This window comes from Rosa chinensis, chromosome 6, assembly GCF_002994745.2.
Source record: "Rosa chinensis cultivar Old Blush chromosome 6, RchiOBHm-V2, whole genome shotgun sequence".
In the NCBI taxonomy this organism is placed as follows: Eukaryota; Viridiplantae; Streptophyta; class Magnoliopsida; order Rosales; family Rosaceae; genus Rosa; species Rosa chinensis.
In genome coordinates this window covers 49429344-49443172 of record NC_037093.1, presented here as the reverse complement: position 1 = coordinate 49443172, position 13829 = coordinate 49429344, and the positions used below count along the sequence as shown (strand labels likewise).

The 13829-nt window shown below is 50.4% G+C and overlaps 1 long non-coding RNA gene across 1 annotated transcript; it reads right to left on the bottom strand.

The window, feature by feature from the left end:
* Window positions 1-843: 843 nt before the first annotated feature.
* Window positions 844-13279, bottom strand: LOC112174637. The gene is made up of 3 exons (XR_002926110.2): window positions 13116-13279; window positions 1105-1197; window positions 844-1023 (listed from the first exon to the last, which is right to left on the bottom strand). It is a non-coding gene; the product is annotated as an uncharacterized LOC112174637 (long non-coding RNA).
* Window positions 13280-13829: the final 550 nt, after the last annotated feature.

Sequence of the window (13829 nt, the reverse complement as noted above, 5' to 3'; positions counted from 1 at the left end):
CTGGACCGATGTTAAACTAATTTTCGACCGATGTCTTAGTGGGTGTAGAGAAAAGTATAGACATCAGTATAAGCGTGTTTTCAACCGATGTCCCAGACAACAACCAACATCGATTCTAAAAAACAAATCGATGTAAAATCGTTATAATCATCATATTTTTGTATGTTAGGTATGTCTAATTCTTTATATTCTCACATTTTATGCTTAAAAAAGTATATGTCAAACAATACCTACTTGAACATTTGCATCGATTTCTATTCCAGAAGCGATGTCCAGTACACTTGTAGACATCAGTTCCCATGAGTATTGTTTGTTCGTGGCCATTTTTACATGTAGGTTGCCACATTATTTTCCTAGGAACGATGTCTGTATCTTTATCCTACATCGTTTTTTTATCCAGAAATGATGTTTCCTTTAAGACAGAACATCGTTTCCAATTAAATAAACCGATGTTCAATGGTATTATGTACGTCGGCTATTTTTATTCAAACTGATGTGTTAGTTCATTGAAGACATCGTTTTTGCTTTCCAAAACCGATGTTCACCTTTTGACCACACATCGGTTTGCTCCATGGTAGGTGATTTGTATGTTCATAATAGATTACGGTTTGGTGATTAGAAATCGAGAAATCGATGTGCAGTAGTTTTGATTACATCAGTTTTGAGTTACAATTCGATATATTGATAATCATAGGACATTGATTTCATCTAGTTGCTGGAAAAAGAAATACATTTCTCATCACCCAAAAATTGGAGCTTTCCATTAATTTTCTTTCCAAATTCATGATTCAACATGATTCACAAAATAAAACCCAAAACCTACAAAGGCTAGCTTAGAAACATATTAGCAACCAACTACAAACATACGTTCTACACCAAACTTTGCTTCAAAGCAAAAACTAGCCTTACTCAAAATCATGGAAGCCAAAAGTCTTACACCAAACTCTGTATATAATCAGCCACTTCAATGCACACCTCGTCAATATCATTTTGGCTATATGATTTGCGCGCCTTTACTGCCCACTAGAAATGTATAAAACAATATGTAAGTCACAATCATTGGGTAAAATCCCACAGTTCACTCAAAGTAGGATAAAGTCTTACATCTTTCCTTAAAACATGTGTTATCAATAAGGGACCCTATAAGTAATGTAACAAAATTCTTCAACCAGGAGTGCACAGATCTCCTCATATTTTCTGGAAATATAAAGTATTTTGTCAAAATCATGTGCCAAGTGTAAAAGAGAACAAAATATAAGATGAACAATCAATACATAGTGTTAATGCTCAAGTCCGGCGGTAGCCGATTCCTTGCTTAATGCGGGTCCGGTGGGCTGATCGCTACTCCTAGGATTAGGTGATTCCTGTTACTGCAATACGATAGACAGGGCGTCAGAGGGAGACCGCGTTGGGCGGTCTTCACTTCTCCGATGCCTAAGTCAGTCACTGTATATGTGCAGCATAACAATAAATGAGTAGTAATTGCGTAATTAATGAGGAGAGAGGAGAGAACCTTTTATAGGCGAGGAAGGGGTTGATCTTCTTCTTGTTTTCGATGTGGGACTGATGTGCTTCGATTCCCAGCATCAGGGGCTTCTGATGCTATCTTGACGCGGCGCGTCAGTGGTGATTTGGGGGAGGTCCGAGGCTCGAGCGGTAGCCCGCTTGGCCGTGACAATGAGCGTGGTCATCCCCTTAGTGAGATTCGGTACCTCCGGCGGTACAATGAGCGTGGCTCATTATAGCTAATTATGCTCGTTCTAGCACATGTAGGTACAAGTCCCCCAAGTCCCCAGTCAAGGAGGGCAATTTTGGTTGGGGAGTTGATCAGCGGTGTGAAGCGTTACTTTCGCTAGACTTGCAACAGCATAATTAGCGTCAGTGCGTTGTCAACCATAGATTTACTGAGCAACCATAGATAGACTTGACAAGTCCCCGTGTCCCGTAGGGACGATCTGACCGTGACGCCGCGCGGCGGTAGTTGTCAGAATGAGGAGTAGCCTCGGGATCCGCCGCTGGCGGATACCCCCCGCTAGATGCAGCAGGAAAACAGAGTCGGGTAGACCTGTTCGGCCGTGGTAACTGAGCGGAACTGCGCTCAGCAATGCATGGGGTTTGCAAGATGGAGAGGGCTCTGCCGGCAGTGCCATGTATAGCCGAGGTTGTTTTTGTCAAGTGGAAGTCTAGCGGGAATTCGCTCAGCGGACTTCGACACTTGGAGGATGACAAGCGAGAAGTTCCGCTAGCGGGGTTTCGCTCAGCGGACTTCGATACTTGGAGGGTGACAAGCGAGAAGTTCTGCTAGTGGGGTTTCGCTCAGCGGACTTCGATACTTGGAGGATGACAAGAGAGAAGTTCCGCTAGCGGGGTTTCGCTCAGCGGGCTTCGATACTTGGAGCCTGACAAGTGAGAAGTTCTGCTAGCGGGGTTTCGCTCAGCGGACTTCGATACTTGGAGCCTTTTACCCAAAAGTTGTGGCTTCTGTCGGACGCTTCGCCTAATGGTGGTGGACACGTGGCAAGCCCCTAAAGGGTTAGCGTGCGGAGGCGTGTCTCCCTCATCGAGCTGTCTCCTCGCCATTAATGTCGAGTAATGATGGATTACGTAACCGAGGCGACGCCTCGGTTAATCCGGAGAGTAATTGCAGCTGTTGGACACGCGTACTGCTGGCAGTCGATGTCGTTTTTTAAACGGACAACGTGGGATTGTTTGACGTTGACATAAAAGGGGGGGAAGGGCGCATATTTGGCACTGCTCTAAACTTCGAACTGTGCCCTCGTCGTCTTCAAGTGTTCTGTGTTTGAGATCGGAGAAGAAAGGCGAGGCGATATCGGCGAGTTCTTGTACGTGGACAAACAGACGATTTCCGGCTGCGAAGAGTAGTGTGCACACTGCCGTCAGAGGCTCCACTGTCAAGGTTGGTAATCTGGCCTTTTTCCTGTTTGATTGGGTGTCTGCGTGGTTGGATTTCTGGGTTTTTCTGTGATATGCTCTTTGTCGACGTTTTGTGAGGGTGTGAGTGAGTTTGGGGAAGGGTGGTTGTGATTGACAATTAGGGCTTTTCTAGATGGTTGAATCTGGGTTTTAGTCGGTTTGTTCTTGTTTTGGCATTTTCTGGGTTGAGTATTGTTGATGTTCTTGGGCACTAACTGATATAGGGAGAGGTTAGATCCTGTGTGAGCTAACTGATTTGGGTTTTAGGGTTTTGGGATGGCCGATATCATAGAGATCTCGAGCAGTGAGGATTCCGGATCTGAAGTGTCGTTCAGCGCGGCAAATAGGAATTTTATTGACTCGTTGCGTCCGTCTGCCCGTGCAGGAACCTCACTGCCAGAACCGCTAGAAGTCGAGCCGCTACAGACCATTCCGTGGGACGTAGATATGGGTCGTGCGTCGCGTTCGGAGGGGGAGGCTGCTGCTGCGCACACCTTGCACGAAGAACGGCTAGAAAGTAATAGTGCCACTAGCGGTTCCGCTGGCGGGGGAGGTGGAACGGGGGAGGATACCGAGTCTGCGTGGGTGTTCGAGGACGGCACCCCCGTTGACGAGGCGGGAAGTGGGATGACAGCGGTTGCCGTCAATAGGCTGAAGCGGGTGTTCCGGTTGCCCGGCACGGTGAAGCTGCATCCGCCGTCGGTAGAGGAGAAAGCTTCGATTCTGCCAGTAGGCCATGCCGCGGTGCACGAGGCCATATTCCGCGAGGGAGTGACCCTCCCGCTGGTGCCCAACCTTCAGATTCTGCTGTGCGAGTTCGGCATCGTCTTTGGGCAAGTGTGCCCCAACATGTGGCGGTTACTGCTGTCGCTGAACTCGTTGTGGCGGTTGTCTGGCTGCGAAGGACCGACCGTGGCGGAGGTGTTGCATTTCTATGAATTGGTGTACGTGAAGCGCCAGGGTTGTAGAGGGCAAATAAACCTCAGCCTTCGGCAAGGAGCGCCCAAGCTGATTGAAAACCTGCGGGACTCAATGTCGTACTGGCGGGGCTCGTTTTGCATTGCCACAGCGGGATGGGAGTACCAGGCGGGGGCTAAATAGGGGGAGCCGTCGTTTAGAATTAAGTCAGAATTTCAGCCCATCCGAGGTTGTTTGTTGTTTCCGCTGAACATGACTGACGTGGTTTCTGTTTTTTTTTTTTTTTTGTGTACTCTACTGATGACCTGTTTGTGCAGCGGGGTTGCAGTACAACTTAACTCGTGAGGAAGAGTGCCGGGTAGCACGCATCAGAGGTTGCTGGCGGAACCGCAACTTGCTGGACTTCCGTCTACTTAGCGGGTGGGAGTTGCTGGTAGCTCAACAATTGACGCGCGCCGTTGGTAAGTAATCTTAGCTGTACCGTACCTTTGGTGAGGTTGTCCCATGCTAACTGGCCTGCCACTAACTTTTGCAGAGACTCCGTCGGGAAACAAGGCTAGCCGCGACGCCTTTTCAAAAGCCATGGACCGCGCTGAAATTGACAACTTCCTTGAAGCCATGTATGATTCCGGGATGGTGGCACAAAAGACGGTGGTGGATCCAGAGACACTGGCGCTGAGCCAGTCAGAGGTTCCTGTGGTGCTGCCAATGCCACACCACTCCCATCTTGGTGGTGATGGGCTGCCCGCCGTCCAGGAAGGGACCGGCGGGGCGAGTGAAGCGGCACCGAGGAAAGAGAGGGCGCCGGCCCTTCGGGGCGGCGTGGCGCAGAAAACGGTGCGCCCAACCGAGGGTGTCACCATAGCGGGGTTGGCGCCGCTGGCGGGGGGTTCAAGGCCAGCTGTTGTTGGGAGCACGCGGGTGCTCCAGCGAAAACACCGCTAGCCGGTCTCTGGTGGGGAAGAGGAGGAAGTGGAGGTAACGGGGGCCCGAGAGCAGCCCAAGAAGTCGGGGCAGGCTCCTCCCGGGGCTGTCGCGGACGTGACGAAAGAGGTGGGTTCGAGCGATCTGGATTCGTTTGCTGCCTACGCCGAGTTCCTCAACGACGGTGAGCGGGACTTCCTGTATCACCTCTGCGAGCGGCTGGGGTTCGGCGGCCTGGAGGGAATCGTTCGGTCGACCGCCGTCAGCGAGTCGCCCTTCAGCACAGCCTTTGGGCACGTCGCCGTCGGGCTTCACGAGATGTTCCAGGCGGCGTCCAAGCAGCCCCTGGTTGAGTAGGAGCTGAGGGAGGAAGTGGCGGGCCTCCAGAGGGACTTGGGGAAGACCCAGGAGAAGTTGGCTAACGTCGAGCGGCGTCTGACAAAGGCCGACTGCGATGCGGAGGATGCCAGGGGCAAGCTGAACGTTGCCATTGAGCGGCACCTGGATCAGAATGAGCGGTACGCCAAGATGGAGCAGGACATGTCTGTGGTGCGGGACCGGGTGACTGCGAAGGAGAAGAAAATTGAGATCCTTCAGCGGGAGTCCGCCGCTAAACAATCTGAAATCAAGCGGCTGGAGGGTGAAGTCGCTCGCCTGGAGGTTGAGGGAAGCCGTGCTGCGGCTGCCGCTGTTGAATCGTTCAAGCATTCGACGGAGCACAAGAAGGCGCTCAACGAGGCAGCTAAGGCCGGTGCCCTGGCCAATGTAGAGATGTTGAGGCAGAGGGGCGCCATTGACTGGGCGAAAGCTGCAATGCCGGTGGTGCAGCCGAGTAAGGAAGCGTCGCCGACAACAAGTACCTCTCCAGCTGCCGCACCTGGTCCCGGAGTCTGCTCTGGTAGCGGGGAGAGTGGCGAGCCTCCAGAAGGTGACTCCCAGCGGATGCCTACGCAGTCGGAGGCGTCCCGCGCTGGGTTCTTGGTGGCCCACACCCGGGCGGATGGCACGATAGAGACTCCCAGTCCCACGGCCCGAGGGTCCGACCAGACGAGCAGCTCCCATCCTCCGCAGGCCGCCGGTGGAACTGCTAAAGGTAGCGGGGTCGACCCAACCAACCCTGCTGATCCCGCCAACCCTGTCAACCCCTAAATAGTAGGAAAGTTTTTTTTGTATAGCCATTGAGGCATAATGATGTAATTCTGTTTTGAGATGAATGAAATTTGTTGGCACCCAAATTCCAAGTGTTTCTTTTTGTTTGTGATAATGTGTGTGCCGCTAGAAGTCTTGATACTTGCTTTTGGTCATGAATGAAACATTAAAGGAATTAAAATTGGTCCAAGTGCACAATGTAGCCGACGTAGTCCGCTGACTGGCGTTGCCAGTTGCCCTCAGTGCTAGACTTGGTAACAATGGTTTGAATAATTCCTCGTTTCATTGATAGCTGTCTGAACAGCGTTTACAAAAGCAGGGTCGTACCCGTTGGGTAGCTTCCTATAGCTAAATATTGAACAAAAATTTAGCTAAGTCAAGATGCTCTTGGGTAGCAGTATGCCTATTTGTAATAATACCGAAGGTGTTCGGTATTCCAAGGGTGGGTCGTTGTGATGCCATCCTTGTCCATTAAGTAGAAGGTGCCCGGGCTAACGACCTCTACAATTTTGTATGGACCTTCTCAAGTTGGGCGGAGTTTCGTTGGCGGGGGTATAACTTCTTTCATTACCTAGTCCCCCAGTTGGAGGTTGCGGGCCTTAACCCTGGCGTTGTAGAAACGTGATATCCGCCGCTTATTCTGGAGATTGCACAAATGGGCTGCGTCTCGCTTTTCCTCTAGTAAATCCTTGTTGAGGTTAACGCCGTCGCTGTTGGTCTCGGGGCAGTAACCCTCGACCCTAGCGGTTGGTTGGATTACCTCGATAGGCAGGACAGCCTCGGTCCCAAACATCATACAAAAGGGGGTTTCACCTGTAGCGGAGGTTGGGGTTGTTCTGATGGCCCACAGAACCTCCGGGAGCTTCTCCGCCCACAAACCCTTTGCCTCATCGAGCCGCTTCTGCAATAGTTTCTTGATTATCTTGTTTGCCGCCTCGACCTGGCCGTTGGTTTGGGGATGGGCGACCGATGCAAAACGCATCTTGGTGCCCAGATTGGCGGTGAAAGAGATGAGTTCCTTATTGTTGAACTGTGTGCCGTTATCTGTGATGATTGCATGCTGGACACCGTAGCGGCAGTAGATGTTCTTCCAGAGGAAGTGGATTACCTTGGTGGTAGTTATTGCCGTTAGTGGCTCTGCCTCTATCCACTTGCTGCTGTAGTCAATGGCGAGAATGATGTATTTGAATTGACCTTTGGCGGTTTGGAATTTTCCCATCAAGTTGAGGCCCCACGTTGAGTGAATCCAGGGGCTGACGATAACCGACAGAGGTCCCGGAGGAGCGTGTGGAAAGTCTGCAAATTGTTGGCATTTGTGACAGGATCTTGATATCCGCCGGGCGTCATCACCAAGCGTAGGCCAAAAGTAGCCTTGCCGCATTGTGCGATTGGCCAAAGACCTGGCGCCTGAGTGATTTCCGCATTCCCCGCCATGTATTGTTGCCAGCACGACCTTTCCCTCCTCTGGGGTTAGACAACGAAGGTTGGGGTGTGTGAATCCCTGGCGGTAAAGTTTGCCGCTCTGCATGTTGTAACGGGTTGCTCTCCGCTGGAGCTGCCGCGCTTTGATCTTGTCCTCTGGCAATGTCCAGTTGCGCTTGTATTGGATAATCTCGTCCATCCAACTAGGATTGGCCTCAATGCTAAAGATCTCCGCCAGGGTTTTGGTGATACTTGGCCTGTCCAGGGATTCTACCCTTGTGTCTGCTGGGCTCTGGTGTGGTTGGGCGGTTGCCAGTCTTGCCAGTGAATCAGCCCTGGGGTTCTTTTCCCTGGGTATTTGTGTGATGGTGTGGAACTTGAATTTTTTTAGCAGCATTTTGGTGTACCCTAAGTATGCCGCTAACTGCTGATCCTTGGCCTGGAAGGTGTCGTTGACCTGGTTAACGACCAACTGAGAGTCGCTGAAGATGTTGACACTGTCGGCTCCTGAATCAATGGCGAGGAGTAGGCCGGCAATGAGTGCCTCATATTCCGTCATGTTGTTAGAAGCTTTGAAGTTGAATTTCAACGCATACTCGACGCTAAGCCCCCTGGTCCTGTCAAGATAATTCTGGCTCCGCTGGCCTTGGCTGAAGCGGAACCATCGACGTGTAGGTTCCAGTCTAATTGTTGGGGTGCCGGCTCCACAGCCGTAAAAATTTCTGTTCCGAGCGGTATATCGATCTTGGTTTCGGGCTGACGCTCGGTGAGCTCAGCAATGAAGTTTGCCACCGCTTGACCCTTCATGGCGGTTCGTGGTTTGTAATCAATGTCAAACTCGCTGAGCTCAATGGCCCACTTGCTGAGGAGCCCCGAATGTTCAGGGTTCTGCATAACTTGTCTCAGCAGTTGATTGGTTAGCACATGTATTGTATGGGCTTGGAAGTACTGGCGAAGGCGTCTGGCGGCAACGATGAGTGTGAGAGCAAGCTGCTCCAATGGAGGATACCGTGCCTCCGCTCCATTCATGCCTCTTCCAGCATAGAAAACTGGGAGCTCGTCCTGGCCCTCCCGCCGGACGATAGCGCAGCTAACCGCTGACTGAGATACCGCTAGGTAAATGTACAGTGTTTCTCTTTGGACAGGGATGGAAAGGAGCGGTACTGCCGCCAGGTATTCCTTCAGGCCTTGGAATGCCGCCTGGCACTCTGGGTTCCAGTCGATGACCTTCTTGTGGGTTGTTTTGAGGACTTTGAAAAATGGGGCACACCTGTCGGTCAGTCTGGAGATGAATCGAGACAGGGCGGTTAGCTTGCCCTGGAGGCCTTGGACGTGCACCTTCCATTCCGGGTCCTTCAGGTTGAGGATGGCCTGTACCTTGTCAGGGTTGGCCTCGATGCCCCGTTCACTAACAAGATATCCCAGAAATTTGCTGGCGGTGACGCCAAAGAAACATTTCTCCTGGTTAAGGCGCATGCCGTAGGCCAAGAGGATGGTTATTATGATTTTCAGATTTGCCACATGTCCGCTAGCTTTTATACTTTTGACCAACATGTCGTCTACGTAGACCTCGATTATCTTGCCCAGATGTTCCGCGAACATGGCGTTCATCAGCCGCTGATAAGTTGCCCCTGCGTTCTTCAAACCGAAAGGCATCACATTGTAACAATACAGGCCTTTGTCGGTGGTGAAGGTGGTGCATTCCTGGTCGTCGGGATGCATCTTGATCTGGTTATAACCGGAGAAAGCATCCATCATGCTGAGAAGCTCGTGTCCAGCGGTTGCGTCGACGAGTTGATCGATGTGAGGTAACGGGAAGCTATCTTTCGGGCATGCCTTGTTAAGGTTTTTGAAGTCGACGCACATCCTCCACTTGCCGCTAGCCTTCTTGACCATATCCAGATTGGAAATCCACTAGGGATAGATGACCTGGCGGATGAACCCAATGCCCTGGAGCTTGGCAACCTCCTCTCTGATAGCGCGGTACTTTTCTTCGTCGAAGGCTCTGCGCTTCTGTTTGATAGGGTAGAAGGATGGTTTGATGCTCAACTTGTGTGAGATGATTTCAGGGGAGATACCTGGCATGTCTGCATATGACCAGGCAAAGACCGTAGCGTTGTCACGTAGGAACTGGGTAAGCTCCGCCACCAGCTCTGGGTCCAATTGAGCCCCTATCCGGACCGTCCGCTCAAGGTGCTCGTCCGAGATGCTGACAACCCTCAGTGATGTTTCTGGGTTGACCTGCTCCTTCCTTACGTACTTTTCATCCTCCCTGGGGTCCTCAAAAATGTTTGGTGGCGGTGCCTGACTGCCTACCGCTAGGATCTCGTGGCGGCGGGCCGATTGTGCCATGGTAGTAGAATAACACTCGCGTGCCAATTGCTGACTTCCCCTAACACATCCTGTGCGGTTGGGTGCGGGGAATTTCATGAGCAGCATGTACCCGGCGATGATGCACTTGAGTTTGTTGAGCGCTGGCCGACCAATAATGGCGTTGTATGAACTCGAACAATCGACAACTATGAACTCCGTATGTATCTCAGCCATACATGGACTAGTGCCCATAACGAGCCGCATATAGTCAGAACCCAGCGGTTGCGTGACGTCGCCGGAGAAGCTGAGCAGTGGTTCATGGTCTTGGAGCAATTTTCTGTTTCTCTTAAGGTTGTTGTAACAACCGCCGAATATAACGTTGACAGCGGAGCCGCTATCAACCAGGATTCTTCCCACTGACATTTTGCCCAGAATAGCGTCAATCAAGAAAGGATCGTCGTGGGGCAGATGTACTCCGCGTTCCTCCTCCTCCGAGAAGGTAATGGGCTCCCAACCAGACCTTGGGAGTTTGGCGGATCTTTCGTAGCGAATGTTGCAGACTTCCTTTGGGTAATTAGCTCGAGCATAACGCTTTCTAGCTCTGTGAGACATGCTAGTGATTGGAGCACCTCCGTCGATTGTGTTGATGCGGCCCATGGGCTCAATATCGGCAATCACAGATGGCGGCTGGCGTACCTTGAACTGCTCAAGCTTGCTGTCCCGGTATAAGGTCTCGATGGCCGTTTTGAGGGCGTTGCAGCTGTTGGTATTGTGACCGCTGTCCTTGTGGTATTTGCACCACCTGCCGGTGTTCCTTGGCTTTCCTGTTTTTGGGTATTTTCCCGGGGACGGCAGTGGGATCTGATCCTTGCACTGATTGTATATTTCTTCATGTAAAGCCGTGAGGACTGTAAATACCGCATACCGCTGGGAAGACTCCGCATGTTTGTTGCGGTTGTCCCCATGGGATGGGCAGTTTCCCTTGTAGTGCTGATCCTTTTGCCGCTTGTTTTGGTACTGACCCTGCTCCCATTCCCTCTTCTTGTCAGTTGGCGGTGTGGAGGTTTTATTAGCGGTCCCTTGCTGACTGGAGGAGGGTTGTGTCGATTTTGCCAATGCCGCTGGTGGCGGTGGGGCCTCCCCATATGTGATGAATTCTGCTTGGGCATGAATAACCGCCTCACTCATGAGGTGGTCGTATACCGCATTTGGATGATTGTAGTTGAGGTGATATAGAAATGGCCCTTTGAGAAGTCCCTGCTTAAAAGCCGCCGAAGCCATTGTTTTATCGAGATCACGGCACTGAGATGCTGCCGCTCGCCACCTTGTGACGAAAGCCTTCAGTGTCTCCTTCGTACCCTGCTTGACGTTGAACAGTTGGCTTGTGTTGTGGTGCCCGGCGGACAGTAGGATGAACCGAGAAAGGAAAGCATGCGATAATGCCTGAAATGAGTCAATGGATCCCGGCGGGCATTCGAAGAACCAATTCATTGCCTCATTGTCCAGCGTTTCACTGAACAAGTGGCATAGGGTGGCGTCATCGAATCCCTTGTTGTTGGTGACCTTCTTGAAGGTGTCCATATGGACGAAGGGATCCGTCTTACCGCTGTAATGTGACATTTTAGGGGTCTTTGCATACGCCGGTCTGACGGCTAGCAAAATTGCAGCGGTAAATGGTCCTGGCCTGGCCGCGAAAAGCGGGTTTGAAGCTGCTGCCGGGGTACCCGATTCCGCCCGGATTAACCTTTGTTCCAACTGCTGCATCCTCTCCAGTATTTGAGCGGTTGCGTCGCCGGCGGGATCTAGGCGGGTACTCCGCTGAACTGATCCTCACCCGGGAGCGGGCAGGTCTCCCTCTGTTCTCGCCCTAGGTCTCGAGCGGTGGGTGCGCAGTGATGACTCCGCCTCCTGTTCCAACATTGGCTGGGGTGCATGGGGGGTCCCATTACCGCTAGCTCTGGTGGGTGTAGCGGGACTTGCATGTGTATGACCGGTGCTGGCATCAATGCTCCTGTGCCGGGTCAGCTATGCCTGGTGCTTCGTGACTGTTCACTTCGTGCCGGGTTGGCGGTTGCCTCCAGCGCTTTCTTTAGCTCGTCGAAGCGGGACACCAGGGTGGCCACCTGCCTCTGGGCTTCAGCCTTTTCCTTGCGCTCTTGTTCACATTATCTGTTTGCCTTGTGAAGATCCGCCAGTGCCAGCTCGTACAAGGAGGCGAGGTCTTGGCCTGGCGGGCGGCTGCTACCTAGGTTTGTCTCATCGCCAGGGTTGACCGGGGTGGTGAATAACGCGCGGTTGACGCCTACCGCTGGGTTGGTAGGTTGGGGAATGGCGGACTGATCTGCCTGCTCTTCAGCGTTTTCCCCACTGTCGTTAGTCATGGTGATTGTGGCGGGATGACCTTTTGTTCAAGGGTTCCCACAGATGGCGCCAATGTTAATGCTCAAGTCCGGCGGTAGCCGATTCCTTGCTTAACGCGGGTCCGGTGGGCGGATCGCTACTCCTAGGATTAGGTGATTCCTCTTACTGCAATACGAATGACATGGCGTCAGAGGGAGACCGCGTTGGGCGGTCTTCACTTCTCCGATGCCTAAGTCAGTCACTGTATATGCGCAGCATAACAATAAATGAGTAGTAATTGCGTAATTAATGAGGAGAGAGGAGAGAACCTTTTATAGGCGAGGAAGGGGTTGATCTTCTTCTTGTTTCCGATGTGGGACTGATGTGCTTCGATTCCCAGCGTCAGGGGCTTCTGATGCTATCTTGACGCGGCGGGTGGCGGCGCGTCAGCGGTGATCTGGGGGCGGTCCGGGGCTCGAGCGGTAGCCCGCCTGGCCGTGACTTCGCAGGTCATCCCCTTGGTGAGATTCGGTACCTCCGGCGGTACAATGAGCGTGGCTCATTATAGCTAATTATGCTCGTTCTAGCACATGTAGGTACACATAGGTAATTTTAACACACTGCAAACAAAGAAGGATGTAAGTTCTTACGACCTTGTGATTAATTGTTTTCTTTGTTCTTTTTTCTTTCTCAGCCTTGTGCTTATACCATACCCAAAGTCCAATCAACATCCCTTATTATTTTACTCAAATAGATATATCTCTCTCTAGACGTCTATTAAAACCATAATTAAAATCTCCACCCCTCTTTTCACTTATGCACCTTGAAACTATTTAATACAGTTGATCAGGATCACTGACCAACAAATAAGTATATGGATATCAAATATATCGCAGTTGATCACAGTTGCCTAATTTCAATATTTCCACTTCAAGTGTACACACACATCTATCTTTTATTGACAAAACTTGAATGCTTAATATATGGCTTGGAGAAAATTACTGATTACTTGATTAGGGAACACAACATCTGCATGCACTAACCAAGTGATTCATTCCTCCTCATTATACCCATTCCGGATAATTTTCTAAAATAAATTATATGATATTACTTACTATAAAATTCTCAGATTCCTTGTTCTTCTGAGTCTCCAGCTTCTTCTGTAGCATGTTTACGATGGCCACATATATCAAACTCCATGAGCCTAAGAGCCACAGCAACTGTTGTAAGTGGTATCCATGGAAGCACAACAACGCTATCAGGAAAAGAAAAATTGCTAGTAACATGTGCGTCCTTTTTCATTTGAGGAATATAGCAGCTCACCAGTAGTCTCAGAGTTTGAAGTTAAATATTCTATCTTTATGGCACCGTCCAGCGATGCCAGAACCTGTAATATATATATATATATATATATATATATATATATAAAGAAAAGTAAATTACTTAAGGCACGCTGTACATGGCTCAAACTAGTACATGTTGTGCAAAAATAATTTCTGTAATTCATAATTAAGAAATAAAACTAGAAATCTGTTATTCTTTGACAGTTATTATGGTAGTTTTGTTGTCAAATGCCATGTGACGCTATCAACAAAGTACCTCATCAAGCTATCAACAAAGATCAATCACCTCTGCAAGCCAGTCAACAAGTACTGCACGCATGCTCCGGTTAAGTCCTAGTATACTGATCATCAAAGTAACCTTACTACAAAACAAGAAGCCATATGAAACCATTTACAGTGTGCATCTTCCTCTATCAAAATGAACCAACACTAAGAAGAGTCATAAAGCACATAATCCTTTATCCATAAGCAAATGATAATCAACAG